This window comes from Trachurus japonicus, chromosome 11, assembly GCF_045865225.1.
Source record: "Trachurus japonicus isolate A0001 chromosome 11, Traja_1.0".
NCBI classification, from domain to species: domain Eukaryota; kingdom Metazoa; phylum Chordata; class Actinopteri; order Carangiformes; family Carangidae; genus Trachurus; species Trachurus japonicus.
Window position 1 is genome coordinate 25521259 of NC_140917.1, and position 16216 is coordinate 25537474.

General features: G+C 41.9%; 1 protein-coding gene and 1 pseudogene across 3 annotated transcripts in view; one reads left to right on the plus strand and one right to left on the minus strand.

Moving 5' to 3' along the window:
- The window catches only part of ctdp1 (CTD (carboxy-terminal domain, RNA polymerase II, polypeptide A) phosphatase, subunit 1), a 95153-nt gene that overhangs the window by 48485 nt on the left and 30452 nt on the right, over positions 1-16216 (minus strand). The gene's annotated exons all lie outside the window — the stretch shown is intronic.
- The window catches only part of LOC146978930 (lactose-binding lectin l-2 pseudogene), a 451990-nt pseudogene continuing 442690 nt past the window's right edge, over positions 6917-16216 (plus strand). The window contains exon 1 of the transcript XR_015037144.1: positions 6917-6927. The product of XR_015037144.1 is annotated as a lactose-binding lectin l-2 pseudogene (transcript). The remainder of the gene's footprint in view (positions 6928-16216) is intronic.

The window sequence follows — 16216 nt, forward strand, 5'->3', positions numbered from 1 at the left end:
GCAGCATGGAGGTATTTGGATGTTTTTTGGTGTGTCTTTTTGTTACGAAGACAGTTGGTATCCATTTGCAACCGTTATATGGACATGCACTGCTACGCCGAGACCCCCTGTAACTCAGAGAAGCCACGGAGGACTCTGAAACTTCTCCCAGCCCTTAGTCCACATGAGGGTGAGTAGATAATGAGTGAAATTTCAATTTTGGGTGAACTATCCCTTTAATATCAGATAGAATATTTTATTAGACTTTGAAAGTAAACGAACAGTGATGTATCCTGTATGATACAACACTGTACAAAGCAGGATAACCACAATTTACAGGTTCAGACAACAACATTGTGTACATTCAATCCAACAAATCTGAGGTTCTTGGTAGACATAACAACAGCTGTGTTTGATTTAAGGGCTACTGTATTGGTTAAAGGGGGTTAATCTGTTCTATACACTCCCATCAGATGCATTAATATTTGAGAAAGGGTAATAAACTCATCCAATCAGATGTCCGATGAGGAAAGAGTCAGAGTCTGTAGACAAACTGTCAGCTCATCAGTCGTACTGGCCCAAGGTTACTGACCGTTTAGAACAGGTAAGCCATGTTGAGGACACTGTCCACATCAAATATGCAGTGGGGATTAATGCTGAGGGACTGTCTCTTGGGGCGAGAGCTGGGAACATTACCGGCATCAAGCCAGGCTCATTAAAGACTAGTTGTTGGCTGTGGGGTCAGCCACATAGAGCCTCTGTAAAGGCACAGGGTTTATATCTGTGGTATTGCCAGTCAACCTCCATTTTCATTTGCTGAGCCAGTTGTTGTGAGTAAGAATCACCAGGAGGAACGGTTACACTGTGAGATACAAATAAGACAGTAAACAGGGTTTGTTTGTTCAACACTGACTGCAACATGCGAGTCGACAGTTCACCTCAACGCAAATCATTTTTCAGCTTCAGTGTTTCTCTTCTGGCTCATTCTCCCCGTCACTATCTCCCATGAGCACCGGCAGTAAAAAAAATGTACTGGGCCTTGTCTTGTCGTGGCACCTGCTGAGGATTTAAGAGGATCTGTGGTTGCCAGTACAGTGGAGCTATAAACACAACAGAGCACAGACACAGGGCAGAGGGGTATGGGCTGGAAGAGTAAATAGTCAAACCCATAGAACCATATTTAACAGACATCCCATCAGGATCCATGTGCTTTGATCTTAAAGACCATCACACTCATTTCCAATTCCAGCTCTACATTTCTCTGACTCCACTAGCTTTGCATGAATCACTGTTAAAAATCCTTATTTATCTCATCCTGCCTGTTATGCAACTCCTCAGCTGAGCCTGTGACTGAAAGAGGCAATATTTGCTCTGAGGTCTTTAACTCCCTCATCCCCCTTCACTAAAAGCTGCTTTGTTCTCATTGGACAGACTTCCAAAGTCCTGCCAAGGGGCATCACTCTCACCCCTTGTCCACCAAGCTGCTTCCAGAGCCAGTTCAGAGCCAGAGCCTGTCTAAGCTCCAGGTCTTTGCTTTTCAACCGCCTAAGTACCGGCTCCTGGCTCTCGAAACTGGTTCCAGACCAGCCCCAACTCCTTGATGGTCTAGACTAGCCAAGAACTGATTACGCAAGGGACTGGGAAAGGGGTTAGCTGACCAACAGGACCAGCGCAAAGATATATATAGACGTTATCAATGTCTTATTACGATTTTTCAACTGCTATGTAATCTATGCAAGCGTAGTCGAAGCTACGTGGCTGTGGCTAACAGCGGCTAACAGCGGCTAAAGCTCATCAAAACGTCTCGCTGGGTTGCCAGTGATAGTTGTATTTGTCAGCTCTGGATCGCAATATAGGCTTGTAAAGACAGCAGCTGCACCTGCATGGGGTGCGTGGCTCTGACTTTGCGCCTTGCCACTGGAAAAGCAAACTGGTTCTTTGGAGGCACACGAGTTGAACCATCTAAACACCAACGCCGGACTGGCACCAGATTCTTTTTGGTGGAAAAAAGAACCAGCTTCAACCTCTTACCTACTGTATGTGGAGGTTCTGAAAGCAAACTGTAAAACTATTAAGAAGCACAAGTGTTAGGAAATGGTAAAATGAGTAGGATATGTTACTTTCTGCTGGCAGAGCGCCCGCTACATTAGTGTTTGGCCAGTGATGTTGATGTTCTGAAGTCGCACTCATTTGGCTGGTGCAATATCTGTGGGCTGAAACTAAAAATAGGTCATAACACTTCAACACTACATTAACTTCTGGCCAGAGTTGAAACGCTTAGTAAGTAATCGTAAACCATCATATACTTAAAGCAGAAGTAAGCGGAATGTTTGTGTTCAGGGTTTCCCGCAGCGCTTTCCTGTTAAGGCGGCCGCCTTAACAACAAAGAGCTGCCGCCTAAACTGACGTCTTAAAAAAAAAAAAAAGTAGCGATATTTGTATGTAGCCGACCTGGGCCCGAATTAATTAATTAAAAACCAGGCCCGGCCCGGCCCGTTACCCGTCGGGCCTCGGGTTACCCGCGGGCTCGGGTCGGGTAGCCATGCTCTAACGAGGACCAATAGATCCATGACGAGTGCGGGGACTGTTAACGCCATCGGCTCCATCGGCTAAGTTTTTCTGTCATCTACTGTCATTGGAAACTCCAGCAGAACCCTGAAAAGGGTTTATACATGTGACATATTGATTGATTTGCACCAACCCATCAATAGCAACAAATAGTAGCAGTAACAATCAGTACAGTATAATTTATAAATCTTTACAAAAAAGAGTGTGCATTGCAGTACTGGACATACTGTATGGCACATATGTGTAAACAAGTCTGTATACTGCAGTGGGAAATATAAAGGAAGTGGTTTTGTTCCATGTCTCCAACATGTTTTCCCTGGCAACAGTGGAGAAAGCCTATTTCTAAGCACAATATACAACAACATTTCCATGTTCAAAGCAGTTCTTCTCCACAACCGACAGACACCGAGGAGGCAGGGTATGTGGCCGGTGGAGCCGTATCTGCTTCTGATCACTGCACTTTAAAAACCATTCCACCGTTCACCATCTCAGGGGCCTGAGCAGAAAATGGAAGCATTAACAATCTCTGCAAAAAAGTGTGGCAAACATCCCACAGCTTCCTTCTCCTGGCTGTAATCAAAGGCCAGGCAACGAGCGCACCGTCAGACTTTTCAAAACACAGCAAAGAACCATCTCAAAGCTAGGGTAGAGTGTGGTTAAAGGTCTGATCATTCTACGCCGCAAGTTAAGTGTTTTTTTTTGTTTTGTTTTTTCACTAAAATTTCATTTCTACACTACTGTGTGAATAGTTGTGATGATTCATCCGTTTGGAGAAAGATGGAGGAGCAAACTAGAATTTTTCTTTCTTAAACTGATGTTGATTGTTGTCATTTGTTGAGACGATCACGCACAAAAAGGACAGAACACAACAGGACGCATCAAAACACATCAACACCTAATTAGATTTTGTTTCCGAAGTCTGGTCATTGATATTGCGGCTTCAGACTCCAACCCAGCCTGAGGTGTAACTCACAATTAAAGACTCATGTCCAGCATAAGAGGGCGACAGTCATTCATTTCAAATGAAAGGCAGCAATTAGGAGTGGCTGTTACTGTGGGAGCAGTGAACTGCCGTTGCCCAGAGCGATGAGCCCTGACTGAGACGAGGACTTAGAGAAAATTAGTGGCCAAATGTAGCGTTGGTTAAGTTCCTGCTGTAACATTCTACTCAGGACCGAGTATCTGTTCCCTCTTGATGAGTTTGAGCCTCACAGGCAACTGATGTTTGATCCTGATTTAATAAAAGCTTTCCTATTCATCACTGTCTCACAGCACAGCCTCCAAATCTAAGCTGGAGACAGAACCCAGCCATAACGACAGCAGGGCTGCATGTTTACCAGCATTCAGAGAAAATGTATCCATTATTATTCCAGACTCAGAGAACTTCAAATACACACAAGTGGCTGCATGAAGATGTTTTCTTATTAATCATTGTTAAAGGGATAGTTCAACATTTTGGCAAAATGGCCCATTGCCACAATCCCTATAGTCATAGCAGTAGGTTTATTACCTGTAATTGTCGGTGCAAGCTATTTTTAGAGTGGCAGAGCAGAGCCGTGAGCTGCTCAGAGCTACGCTACGGAGGCTAATGGGATTTCTTGGTTTCCCACATCAAACTAATCAAATACACAATCCAACAACTCCAAAACGCTCTGGTGGACAAGTTGTGACCTGCACATTCACCACGCTATGAGATAATAACGGAACGTTACGAGACAGAGTTGTTTTCGAGGCAAATCCAGACACTGCTTGCCGAAAAACTGCCCCAGACGAGCGTGGTAAATGGTCAGGTCACAATTTGTCCACGAGAGTGTTTTGGAGTTGTTGGATTGTGTGTTTGATGAGTTTGATGAGGGACACCAAGAAATTCCACGGACATCCGTAGCGTAGCTCTGAGCAGCTCGCGGCTCTGCTCCGCCGTTCTAAAAATAGCTTGCACCGACAATTAAAGGTAACAAACCTACTGCTAAGACTATAGGGCAATGGGCCAATTTGCCAAAATGTTGAACTTTCCCTTTAAAGGAGTTTTAAAGGAGTTTTGCTATGGCTACATATCCAAAGTTGGTATCAACAGATGAGAGCCATCACTATTGATGTTAAACCAACTCATTTTGCTTATATTTCCTTACTTCCTTCCTTCTCTGGCAGCCAGCTAACCAAAGCCATCATCTCTTATCGCATCAGTGGTTGAATCTTTTGGCGAGACTGACGTAAACAGCTGTTCATGCCGCTTATTGATGGTGAAAACTTACAAATACATCCTTCAAAACCAGGATGAACTGATTAAAACCGAAGCTGGATAAAAGAGCCTTAAAAAGGTAAGTGATATGAAAGACTATCCACATATAAAAACAAAGCAATAAAGTAACAAATGGGCAAATGTATTCTTTTTCAGCAGCCTGCATACATTAACAGAACCAGATGTATCCTCCAGATGGATGAGAGCACCATCTCTGCTGTCCCCGATATGTTCTGTCTGCACAGGCTGATTTATGAAGAAGCATCTTTTATTTCAGTAACATAATATCTTTGTCAAAAATATGACATGTAAATTCCTGCAGGTAAAAACAACAGCCAAAAAGAAAAACAAAAAACAATTAACTTCAGGCTACACTGCGCATTTTGAAGCAACCTGAGAAAGAAGTTTATTCTCAGAATAAAGGATAAAGTAACTTTTTGAAAAGCATGGGTTACTCCAGGGCCGACTTTAGTGGGAGAATATCAGCATCTCAGCACATTAACATATCTCAGAAGAGACACGGGAGCGTACCTGGCAGAAAAGCTCAGCAGCAAAAAATATCTGAGAGGCAGGAGGAGCCCACGGTGAGAGCTGCACACATTCCCATGCAGCCAGTCAGTCAGTCAGTCACTGCTCATTCCCTTCAACTCATTTCTGTTTGAGTTATTGTGCAAGGAGCTCAAGCTTCCACCTGACCGTGGACCCCGCTGAGACGGTTTTACATATCAAAGTCCCGCTGAAGGGAGATCATAGAGAGTTTAGTCGCTGTCGAAATTACGGACTTCGTCTTCGACAGGTGGACAGAGGTGGTACAGTAGCGGGGCCGACAGGTGATGGCTGCGTGGAGACAGACTGATGACAGGCTATTTAATGTGGGCACAGAGGAAGATCCAGGGGCTTGCACTCAGCTAAAGCACTGGAGAATAGGAAGCTGATGTAAATGTATAAGAAGTGAGGTATAAAGCAGACAGTGCGGTTATTATTAAATGAAGCCACAACAATATGTTGGATAAGGTAAGGGGCAACAAATAGTGAGACCAGGCCTCAAATGCTAAGAGCAGGCGTGTGGAAACAAGGGCTACTGGCTGCAGGTTTTTGTTCCAACCAATCAAGAGCACACAGTTGGACCAATCAGCTGTCTGAAGACTGAGATCATTTGATTCAATGAGTCAGATCTGGTGTGCTGCTGCTTGGTTGGAACAGAAACCTACAGCCACACCGGCCCTTTGTGGAATAATTTGGGTCTAACCCTCTAACCCACCTTGGTATTTGTATGTCAATTTAGCAGCCATTAATGAGTACTGACAACATGTGAAAATGCCCAATGCTGCTCAGTAGGGGAGTCACTCGGATGAAAGTGTGAGGATAGCGAGGAAACCGTTGCTGTTCGACTAGACCCGACAGCGTAATTTGTAATGATTAAAGGGATAATTCAACATTTTGGCAAATCGGCCCATTGCCATAATCCCTATAGTTTTAGGAATAGGGTCTCCAAAACGCTCTCATGGACAAGTTGTGACCTGCACATTCACCACGTTATGAAATAATAACGGAATGTTATGAGACGGAGTTGTTTTGGAGGTAAATTCATGCAAAACCGGGGAAACCAAGAAATTCCATGAGCCTCCGTAGCGTAGCTCTGAGCAGCTGTTCTAAAAATACTGTGCACCGACAATTAAAGGTAACAAACCTACTCCTAAAACTATAGGGATTATGGCAATGGGCCAATTTGCCAAAATGTTGAACTATCCCTTTAAGTGAACTGTTGCAACCAAATTAAAATGACACAGAACATCACATCTCCCTCTGCAGCTTAACACTTCTTCACAGCGGGAGCTTGTAAAAGTGTATCACAATAAATCAAGATAAAGTTAGATTGTATAATCAAGGGGCAGGCTGCAAATTTCACCCACTATTAATTATGACGACACTCACAGATCTCAAGATGGAGCCGTCATAATCAAGTTTCTGCTTTGATAAACCTTGCTCTTTGCCACCTTGCTGTTATAATTAAAAAATATATTTTTTCCAATTTACTTTCTCACTCTGTGCTCCCTTCTGTTATTTGTACTGGGTCATTGTTTGATATTATTCTAACTGATGAATTGTGTCTGGTGTCATGATCATCCCAGGCTCCTGTGGTGAAAATTTGTGATATTTACATCTAAATCAGACTCATGAGGGTTCTGACAGTTTCATTAGCGTCTAATGCTCATATGTGTATTGGGTGTTAATGATTGAATATGTAAGTTAGTCATGAAGCCAAATCAATTTTATGGATGATCTAATCACCAATATGAAGCCAACACCTGTTTACTTGGGTTTTCTTAGCCGGTAATGTTTATACATATTTTTGAAAAGTTACAGCTCAGATCAAAAATAGATCAACGAATTTGAAAGCATTTTCAGATTATCGGTGCCGAGTTTGTGCTGAATTTTCGGATTTAAAGATCAAAGTTTCTTTAAAGCTGAAGAATAAAACCTGTGAAGACAAGTCCGGCTACCTCAAAAGTGTCTGACACGTCTCAGGCTCCGGAGAGTCAGCTCGGGGTTCACATCAAAGGCCCGACTGAGCCGAGGGCGAGTCCCATTCTGATGGGAAACAATCGCACGAATCCTCCGTCCACATCTACCTACACTCCTACAGGAAGGACTCGGATACAGAGAATGTAGCGATCTTTTGAGAACAAGAATTCTTGAGAGGCTCAACAAGCAGGAAGAATATTGGCTTCTTTTCACCATCATCTCAGAAAATCGTGCTACACTGCAGCTGAGGTTAGTGGAGGGTGCTTACATAAGGCTGAGCTGAAAACATCACTTTGGAACAGAACATTAGATACTTCAGAGGATTCATTCAGACTCCAGGTTTCACAGAGTTTTTATATCAATGATGCACTTTTCTGAATCCACACGGGTTCGGGAGAAATAAAAGCAGAACCGACGCTAATTATTTGAGTGAAAACTAAAAGCGTATTGTCAGAAGACTTGAAATGCTATTTGTCCGGCTGCCAAGGACTGTGCGGAGAACGGGAACCATCCTGGATTCGTGGGACAGAGGATGGAGTCCGGTCTGGATGACGGAGTGGCCTGTCACGGAGCAGTAATGTGCTGCTTGTGTCGGTGGAACGGCTGACTGCATCTGACCCCGTGGCACTGTGCTCTGATAGTTTGTAGCCGGCTGCTCTGCAAACTGTCAAACACTCTGTAAATGTGTGAATATTTTCAGCAACACGGACAGCAGCACACAGAGCTTGTGACTTTACTTATTTTTTTAGGAAGACAATAAATATGAATCCTCAAATGGATTCTGTGAGGTTATTTTTATAAAGCTATGGACTAATAACAGAGGAGTGAGAGAAGTGTATATAAACTAATTTAAAATCAAAAGGAGAGCTATTAGATTTCATAAAAAATATCATTAATGCGAGCACAAGCTGCTTGTTTCTGTTCACATATGTTCATCATTAGTTTCTACGGTGCAAATGAACAATCACAGTGAAACTCTGCCCAAAAAAAAAAAAGCAACACAGTTTTGATAAGAAGAGCTCCTTCATATTTTGGATTTGACTGATTGTTTGTTTTTCTTTTCCTCCTTGTCAAGAATCTGTCCGTCTTGTTTTTGTACATGTTGTCCTGCTTTCTCAATAAATCTTGCCAACCTGAATTCTAATAGTTTCTGCAACTTGTTTGTTTTTCTCATTGCTTGCGAATGAAATGGATTTACAGACCTCGCCTCTGGTGGAACAACTCATCGCAGGAAATTCCTGCAATGTCGCTGTAGTGTTTAATCATGTTATCACATATGGCAGGTCAGCGCCTCTGCTAATTCTTTATGGAAATATAAACAAATGCTTTGTAGATTACCTGAATAAAGATTGATGGGCAAAATAATTCATTTCAAATATAATCTAAAATGTATAAAAATGAAGGGGTGTTGGTACAAACTGCACAGACCAACAGTCCAAAACCCAAACATAACAGCTTACCTTATATTGTAAGTTTTAAGTTATGAAGCTAAAGCTTGCGAATATTTCACATTTTTGCCTCAATTATCAATTATTAGACTAACCATTTCAGGATCAAATTACAAACTGAATTCCATGTGCTTCCAGATACTGTACATCAGAGTCCTGCTTTTGATTCTCTGAAGGGCTTTGATGACATCACAACATGAACACAGTAACGCTCTTCCTGTAGTCATATCATTAACAGAGTCCTGGTTTCTAATCAGCTGCATGCAGATGAGTTCTTAAAAGGGTTTTTACAGGTTTATCAAACAAGGATACAACGATGTTTGTTTCCAAGTACAAAGATACACATGTGGTATATATAATCAGCGATAACGGGAAGCTTATCAGCGTTAAAAACTCTCAATTTAACATCAATGGACAAGACAACACAATATTTATCACTTCCTCATCAGGCAGGGTGCAGTCCTGATGACACGACATGACCACAGCATCTCTTCTAGCACTTATCTGCTACGCTCGTTCAATAAAAAGCATCAATAAAACACAATTATAGCCCCAGCATTACTGCATACTATAGACCTGCTAGTGGAGCTTGGGGCCCACTCTGGAGTTTAAAAGGATAGTTCAACATTTTGGCAAATTCGCCTGCCATAATCCCTGTAGCCATAGGAGTAGGTTCATTACCTTTAATTGCCGGTATATGTTGTTTTGAGATCTGCATCAGCTTCTCAGTGAACACAATGGAGGTGAACAGTACAGGTCCCCTGTCCCTCATCAAACTCATCAAATACACAATCTAACAACTCCAAAACGCTCTGGTGGACAAGTTGTGACCTGCACATCCACCACGCTATGAAATAATCTTGTATAATTATTAAGGCTGTCAAAGTTAACACGTTATTAACGCGATAACGCAAATCAAAAACTACACATTGTTGTTTTCATTAAAAAACATTTGCACAAAGCAAGAGTGTTTTGGAGTTGTTGGATTGTGTATTTGATGAGTTTGATGAGGGACAGGGGACCTGCACCATTCACCTCCATTGTGTTCAATGAGCAGCTCGCATCTCTGCCCTGCGGATCTCTAAACAAAATTCAACCATAATTAAATGTAATAGACCTACTCATATGACTATGGGATTATGGCAATAGACAAATTTGCGAAAATGTTGAACTATCCCTTTAAGTAAACCTGGGACTTTATCACAAAGAGAAAAATTAAATGAAGCTTCTAAATCAACAGAAATCTAATCATCAGAGTCAAATCCTTCGACCCATGTGTCACTTTATACGTGTGGAGGCTCTGCTGCGATTCTTCACACTAAAGCTGTAATTACTCCTCTGTAAGTCTCATATAGCAGAGCAAGAAAAAATGACTTTCATATAGTGCTCAGTGAATTTATCTACCAATAGGTAGGTACATCAGTGGCCAATGGCTCGCATCTGAATGGACACAGATAAATGCATAAAATAAATTAAACTGTCTGCAAGAGACATGATTTCTATCAATGGCCAACACAGCTCAATGCCTCTATATCAAAACCAAATGATAGTAAAAGAAAATCTCGGTAACCCTCTTTATTCTGCAGACTCATGCCAAAGCAGCTCCTGCTCAGTAACTCCTGAGGGTTCTATCCCACCATGGCAGTGAGATCAATACCTGCAGGGGGGGCTGGGATCAGTGTGACTGATCTCCTGTGATCCCAGCCTTAATAAGCCACGTCTCTGAGGGCCCCCGGTGGCGTCACACATCACACCAACAATGCCGTGTGTCTAAATCTTCACCCGACGCTGCCTAATAATCATTCACTGCTCATTGACTGCTGGAGCCTGAACTCATCAGCGTTTTATTTCACTCTGACGTAGTGTAGTGCGCTGGAGCAGTTGAGAGGTGTTGATAAATGCAGTGTCCTATAAAAGCAGTTTGGATGCTAATTCTACAGGAATTCAAATCCAGCTAATTTTACATTCACTTTCAGCTATAAACTGCGATCAGTTTTATCTCCTGAAATGAAATGCATGTTTAAAAATGGAAAACGATGCATGGATCGCTGTGTAGATGACAGAAATTAACAATACAAATCTTAGGTGCTGGAAATGGAAATTGTTTATGTTGTGTGCTATAGTGTGTAACTGGCAGTGACCAACGTTGTTAAAGAGATAGTTCAACATTTTGGCAAATTGGACTATTACCTTAATCCCTATAGCAGGGGTATTCAATTAAAATTCATTGAGGTCCAGTTACTAAACTTTCATCCAAGTGAAAGGTCCGAACCTTATAAAGTCCAAATGGTGTCTTATATATAAGCTATAGCCTACCCCAACGAAGTGCATTTTCATATCTATTGTCAATTTTCAACACAGGAAACATTTAACATAGTGCACTTTTATAGTAAACAACTAGCTTTTTTTTTTAATTTTTTTTTTTACCATGAATAAAAGTAGCTCCCAGGCAAATTAATTTAAGGCCTGTATTTCAATTAAAGAGAACAAGACCGAATAAATAAGGGGGTTTCCCTGTTTGTTTGTTTGTTTGTTTGTTTGGTGCTTTTTTCTTTCTTCCTTTCTTTTTTTGAGGCCAAGGTGTCAAAAGCATCTTGATAGCTGCACTGTCATTGTATTGTCCCCCTCCATTAAATATGGAGGAAGGCTGAAAATCACAGGATATGTCTGTTCTGTTCTGGTGATACAAGTCAGTAGTCCTGAAATAGGTGTTTCTCTAACACACATTCTACACCTCTGAAGCGACGTCTTCCCGCATACGAGCTTCCTGCTCCTTCCAAACGGGGCAGAGCTCCGCGTGAAGAAGTTTACAGACCGAGGGAGAACCGGGGGTCAACACAACACCGGCGGAGAAGCAGGAAACAAGCACGTCGCACCGCTACGGCGTTGTGAGCGCACATTAAAGTAATGGGCTTGTGCGCGCAAGAGACCCACATCTGAACGGCCCCCACGCGGCGCACACACGCTTAACCAAGGCGGCGGCGGCCACAAACGCCCAGCGGCTCGCCTTTGACTTCAGCATCAACTTTTTTTTATTTTGGAGCAAGGCTGTCATCACTCCGTCTCCTTTCTCTTTCCCTCTCAGACGCACTGGCCGCACCGGGTAAACAAACGATCTGATTGGCTCAATTGAGTGAAGCTGCCGTATTGACCTATAGCTGAGCCCGCTGTCCCGTCGGAAAAAAATTTTATTATTAGAGATTGGTCTCGGGTCCGGATCGAACCATCACTCGGTCCGGGTCCGGACCGAGGTCCGCCATTTGGTGATGCCTGCCCTATAGTTTTAGGAGTAGGTTCGTTACCTTTAATTGTCGGTGCAAGCTATTTTTAGAACGGCGGAGCAGAGCTGCGAGCTGCTTAGAGCTACGCTATGAAGGCTAATGGAATTTCTTGGTTTCCCTCATCAAACTCATCAAATACACAATCCAACAACTCCAAAACGCTCTCGTGAACAAGTTGTGAGCTGCACATTCACCACGCTGTGAGATAATAACGGAATGTTACGAGAGAGTTGTTTTAGTGGTAAATTCATGCAAAACTGCTGATGCGCGTTCCCGTTTCTGCATTTTTCCAGACAAGACTATAGTCTCATGAACTATTACATTTTTTTTTTCATTGAATGACTATTTGATCATTTGAAAATCATTTCCCATCCCTAAAACATAAAATGCTGTTTTATTTAAGGCTGGGGAGTTGATAGATAAATATTCAAAAATTTTAAATTTTTTTTATAGACAAAATAACTTTAATATACATACATAAACACAAAAAGTACCGAAAACAGGTACCGTTGTATACAGGTACGGAGTATTGGTACCGTATCGGTTCAAATGTGAAAGGCCCCCATCCCTAAGGACGGGTGGAGCCAGGCTGGTTACATGGTGCTAACAGGGTTAAAAACTTGATTTTGGATGATTGGAGGAGCTGTTTCAAATGGACTGGGTGTGTGCATAAACTGAATTATGGTGTAAACAAAAGGGCACTGAGCCAGCTCCATCACAGACAACCAACAAGGGAACAGCAGTTTCAAACAAAGGTCACCCGGTTGGTACACCGCCGTGAATCCTTTGCTTGGGCGACTCCTCACATGTTGCTTCAAGTAAAGTGACGGACAGTGCCGTGTAACCACTAGTGACATTTAAATGTGACGCTGTCTACCTGAGTCAGCTGTGTACCTTACTCCAGCCAATTAAGATTGGTTCTTTCCCTTTGCCCTGAAGATCTCGAGCATTTAAGAATGTCACCGAGTGCCCTTTAGCTAAGGCCATCTGAGGAGGATGACATTTGAAATACATGTTTACAAAAGGGCCTGTCCCTTGGGTTCATTCCCTTACTTTTTTACAATACATAAGGACGTTGGACAACTATTTGGTTTTGCCTGTTAGGAGTAAATAATCCAACTTCCACATTATGATTCCTGAGCCATCAGTGGTGTTAATCACTATTTTATGAATAATGAAAGATTTTGCTGTACAGCAGCCCCTTTGGTCTGTGAAGAGTGTCACTACCACCGCATTTTATGTGATAAAGTAAGAAGAAATCTCTGTCCCCTTTTGGTCATTTTGAAATATTGGAATTAGCTTTTAAGATTTTTTTTATGTGTTAAAGGGATAGTTCAACATTTTGGCAAATTGGCCCATTGCCATAATCCCTATAGTCTTAGCAATAGGTTTGTTACCTTTAATTGTCAGCGCAAGCTGTTTTTAGAACGGCGGAGCAGAGCCACGAGCTGCTCAGAGCTACGCTACGGAGGGTCATGGAATTTCTTGGTTTCCCTAATTCCTCCCCTGAGCAGCTGGCAGCTCGTTTCCGCCATTCTAAAAATATCTTGCACTGACAATTAAAGGTAACAAACCTACTCCTAAAACTATAGGGAGGCAATGAGCTAATTTGCCAACTATCCCTTTAATGGTTGAGTGCTGCTTTATCACCTTTCCTCTGTTACCTTTAACACGGTTGGTCCAGAAACGATTGTTGCCTTTTGTGTTTTTGTTCCAGTTGCAAGTCTTGACTGTATAACGAAGCACAGCCATGTCTTGTGTCTGTAGCTTTAATAAGAACAGCTGATTGCAGCAACAGTCTAATCACACCATATCCAAATTATAGACTGAGGACATACAGTACAGTAGGCTCATAATAACAACAATAATTACAGGTGCTTGCCGAGGTCCATGCCAAAGTGTGGGTTTCATACCGGTGGAGAGCTCGGTGTGTTACGATACAACAACAGCCACCAGATGGAACAAATTTATCATCAAATTGTCCCTGTTCAGTGGTGAACTTCACTCAGTTTTATGTTCACGATACTTACATGTCACATTTACACATTAAAAGCTGCTGGTACTGAGAACAACATCCGGTGTAAGAACTGAACACCTCATTAACCAACTTGATCTTCCACTTTGATACTGCTACATAGGCAAGAGGCTGACCTTTAATTGATTGGAAATTAATGTTAAGGCGGTGTTGCGATGGTAATATTTTACTGCACAACTCTGTTGGCTGATAAAAAAAACCATAAAAGTACAGTCTTTTGGCAATAAATAGGGAAGCTGTTTATGGTTCCAAGTTGAGATACAACGAAAATTGATATTTATATAATAGTTTATGTACATTCTTACTGTACTAAGAAAGGACAGAGCTCGTCTATTTGCAGAAGATGAGTAATGACACCAGTTCTGAGTCTGTTCATGATCGTTTCATAGGAGGCCGGCCTTTACACAGCTCCTAGACCTCCATAATGTCAACATTAAACAACACACACACAAGGAGAGATCCATTTTTCTTTGTGAGACACATTCTGATTTTCTCTGATGAAAAAAAAAAAATAGATTCAATTTAAGCCTGTGGTCAACAATGACTCACAGCCATCCATTGCAAAAAAAAAAGTAGCTCTGTGCTCATTCAAACAATTGTGGAAAAACATGTTTTTCCAAACAGCATGTCCTCTCCTTTTCAAATAACCAATGTTATCCGAGAGAGGGGACAGAGAAAAACCTTTATGAGTCTGAACCACCTGGGTGAGTCAATCATACAAAAGCCTGGCCCAACCACTGACATAATGCACCGTTTCAAGATTAATAATAGAGGCAGTTTCCATTACTTCCTGCTGCAGTCATCAAGATATCTAAGAGGCTCAAACACAGACATGATCTCTAAAATATGTCCTATTTCTGCAGCGTATGAAGTACAAATTGAGCAGTAGCAGGAACATTACCTTTAGGATGACTGTTTCCTCATTGAGAGGGAGGACTATTATGTTCCAATACCACTGAACACTGCTTTTTCAATTATCAAGGAGAAATATGTAGGTATGGTAGTTTTTTGTTTAGTTTTTTTTTCTAAACTTGAGTGATTGACTATTCACTTATTCACTAACTGGATCTGTCAGAAGGAGGCTGATGTGATGTGTATGGGGCTCTAGTGAGAGTGGTGCTCAACATTTTAGGGAGTTTAGAGAGTCTGCGTCTTTCAGCCTTTCCAAAAAAAAAAAAAAAAAACACAAGCCCAAACAGTGTGTTTCTGCTCTAGTGTAAGATGCAAATGTTAGCATGTTCCACTATTCATCTTTGTAGTAACCTAGCTACTACTTCAAAGACCAAGGAGCTTTTAACACATTATTTGGCAATACACATGTCGTACAAAAGCTCTGTTGACTAGCGTGGTATTTCCAACTGTGTGGAAGCTGGTCACAGTCAAGGTCATATGTGTAACCGTCAAGTATATTCAAAATCTCTTTTTAAATGTATTTACATTTTAGGATTAAGATCAAAAAGAATGTCACATCTCTTACCAATTACCATTAGCTACCTACAGGTAGTGATGGTCATTGTTACAAATGCATAGAAGCTGAGACAGTCAGTTGTAGCAACTGACTAATTGTCGGTGCAAGCTATTTTTAGAACGGCGGAGCAGAGCTGCGAGCTGCTCAGAGCTACGCTATGGAGGAGGCCCATGGAATTTCTTGGTTTCCCTCATCAAACTCATCAAAATACACAATCCAACAACTCCAAAACGCTCTGGTGGACAACACCATGCTATGAGATAATAACAGAACATAACGAGAGTGAGTTGTTTTGGAGGTAAATTCATGCAAAACCACTGATGCACGTTCCTGTCCCCAAACAGTCTCTGCATTTGCCTCGAAAACAACTCTGTCTCGTGACATTCCGTTATTATCTAATAGCGTGGTGAATGTGCAGGTCACAACATGTCCACAAGAGCGTTTTGGAGTTGTTGGATTGTGTATTTTATGAGTTTGATGAGGGAAACCAAGAAATTCCCAACAGAAAGTGCTTTATCAAAAAGACATTGGTCGCGTTTCCCAGATTCGATCTTTCTTAAGGACTTAAGAAGGCTCTTAAGAAGGGTTCGGCTAAGAAGGAGCGCTAAGATACGGGTGTTTCCCAGATGCGTTCTTAACTGCCTTCTTAAGATCACGCCAAAGAAGCTTCTT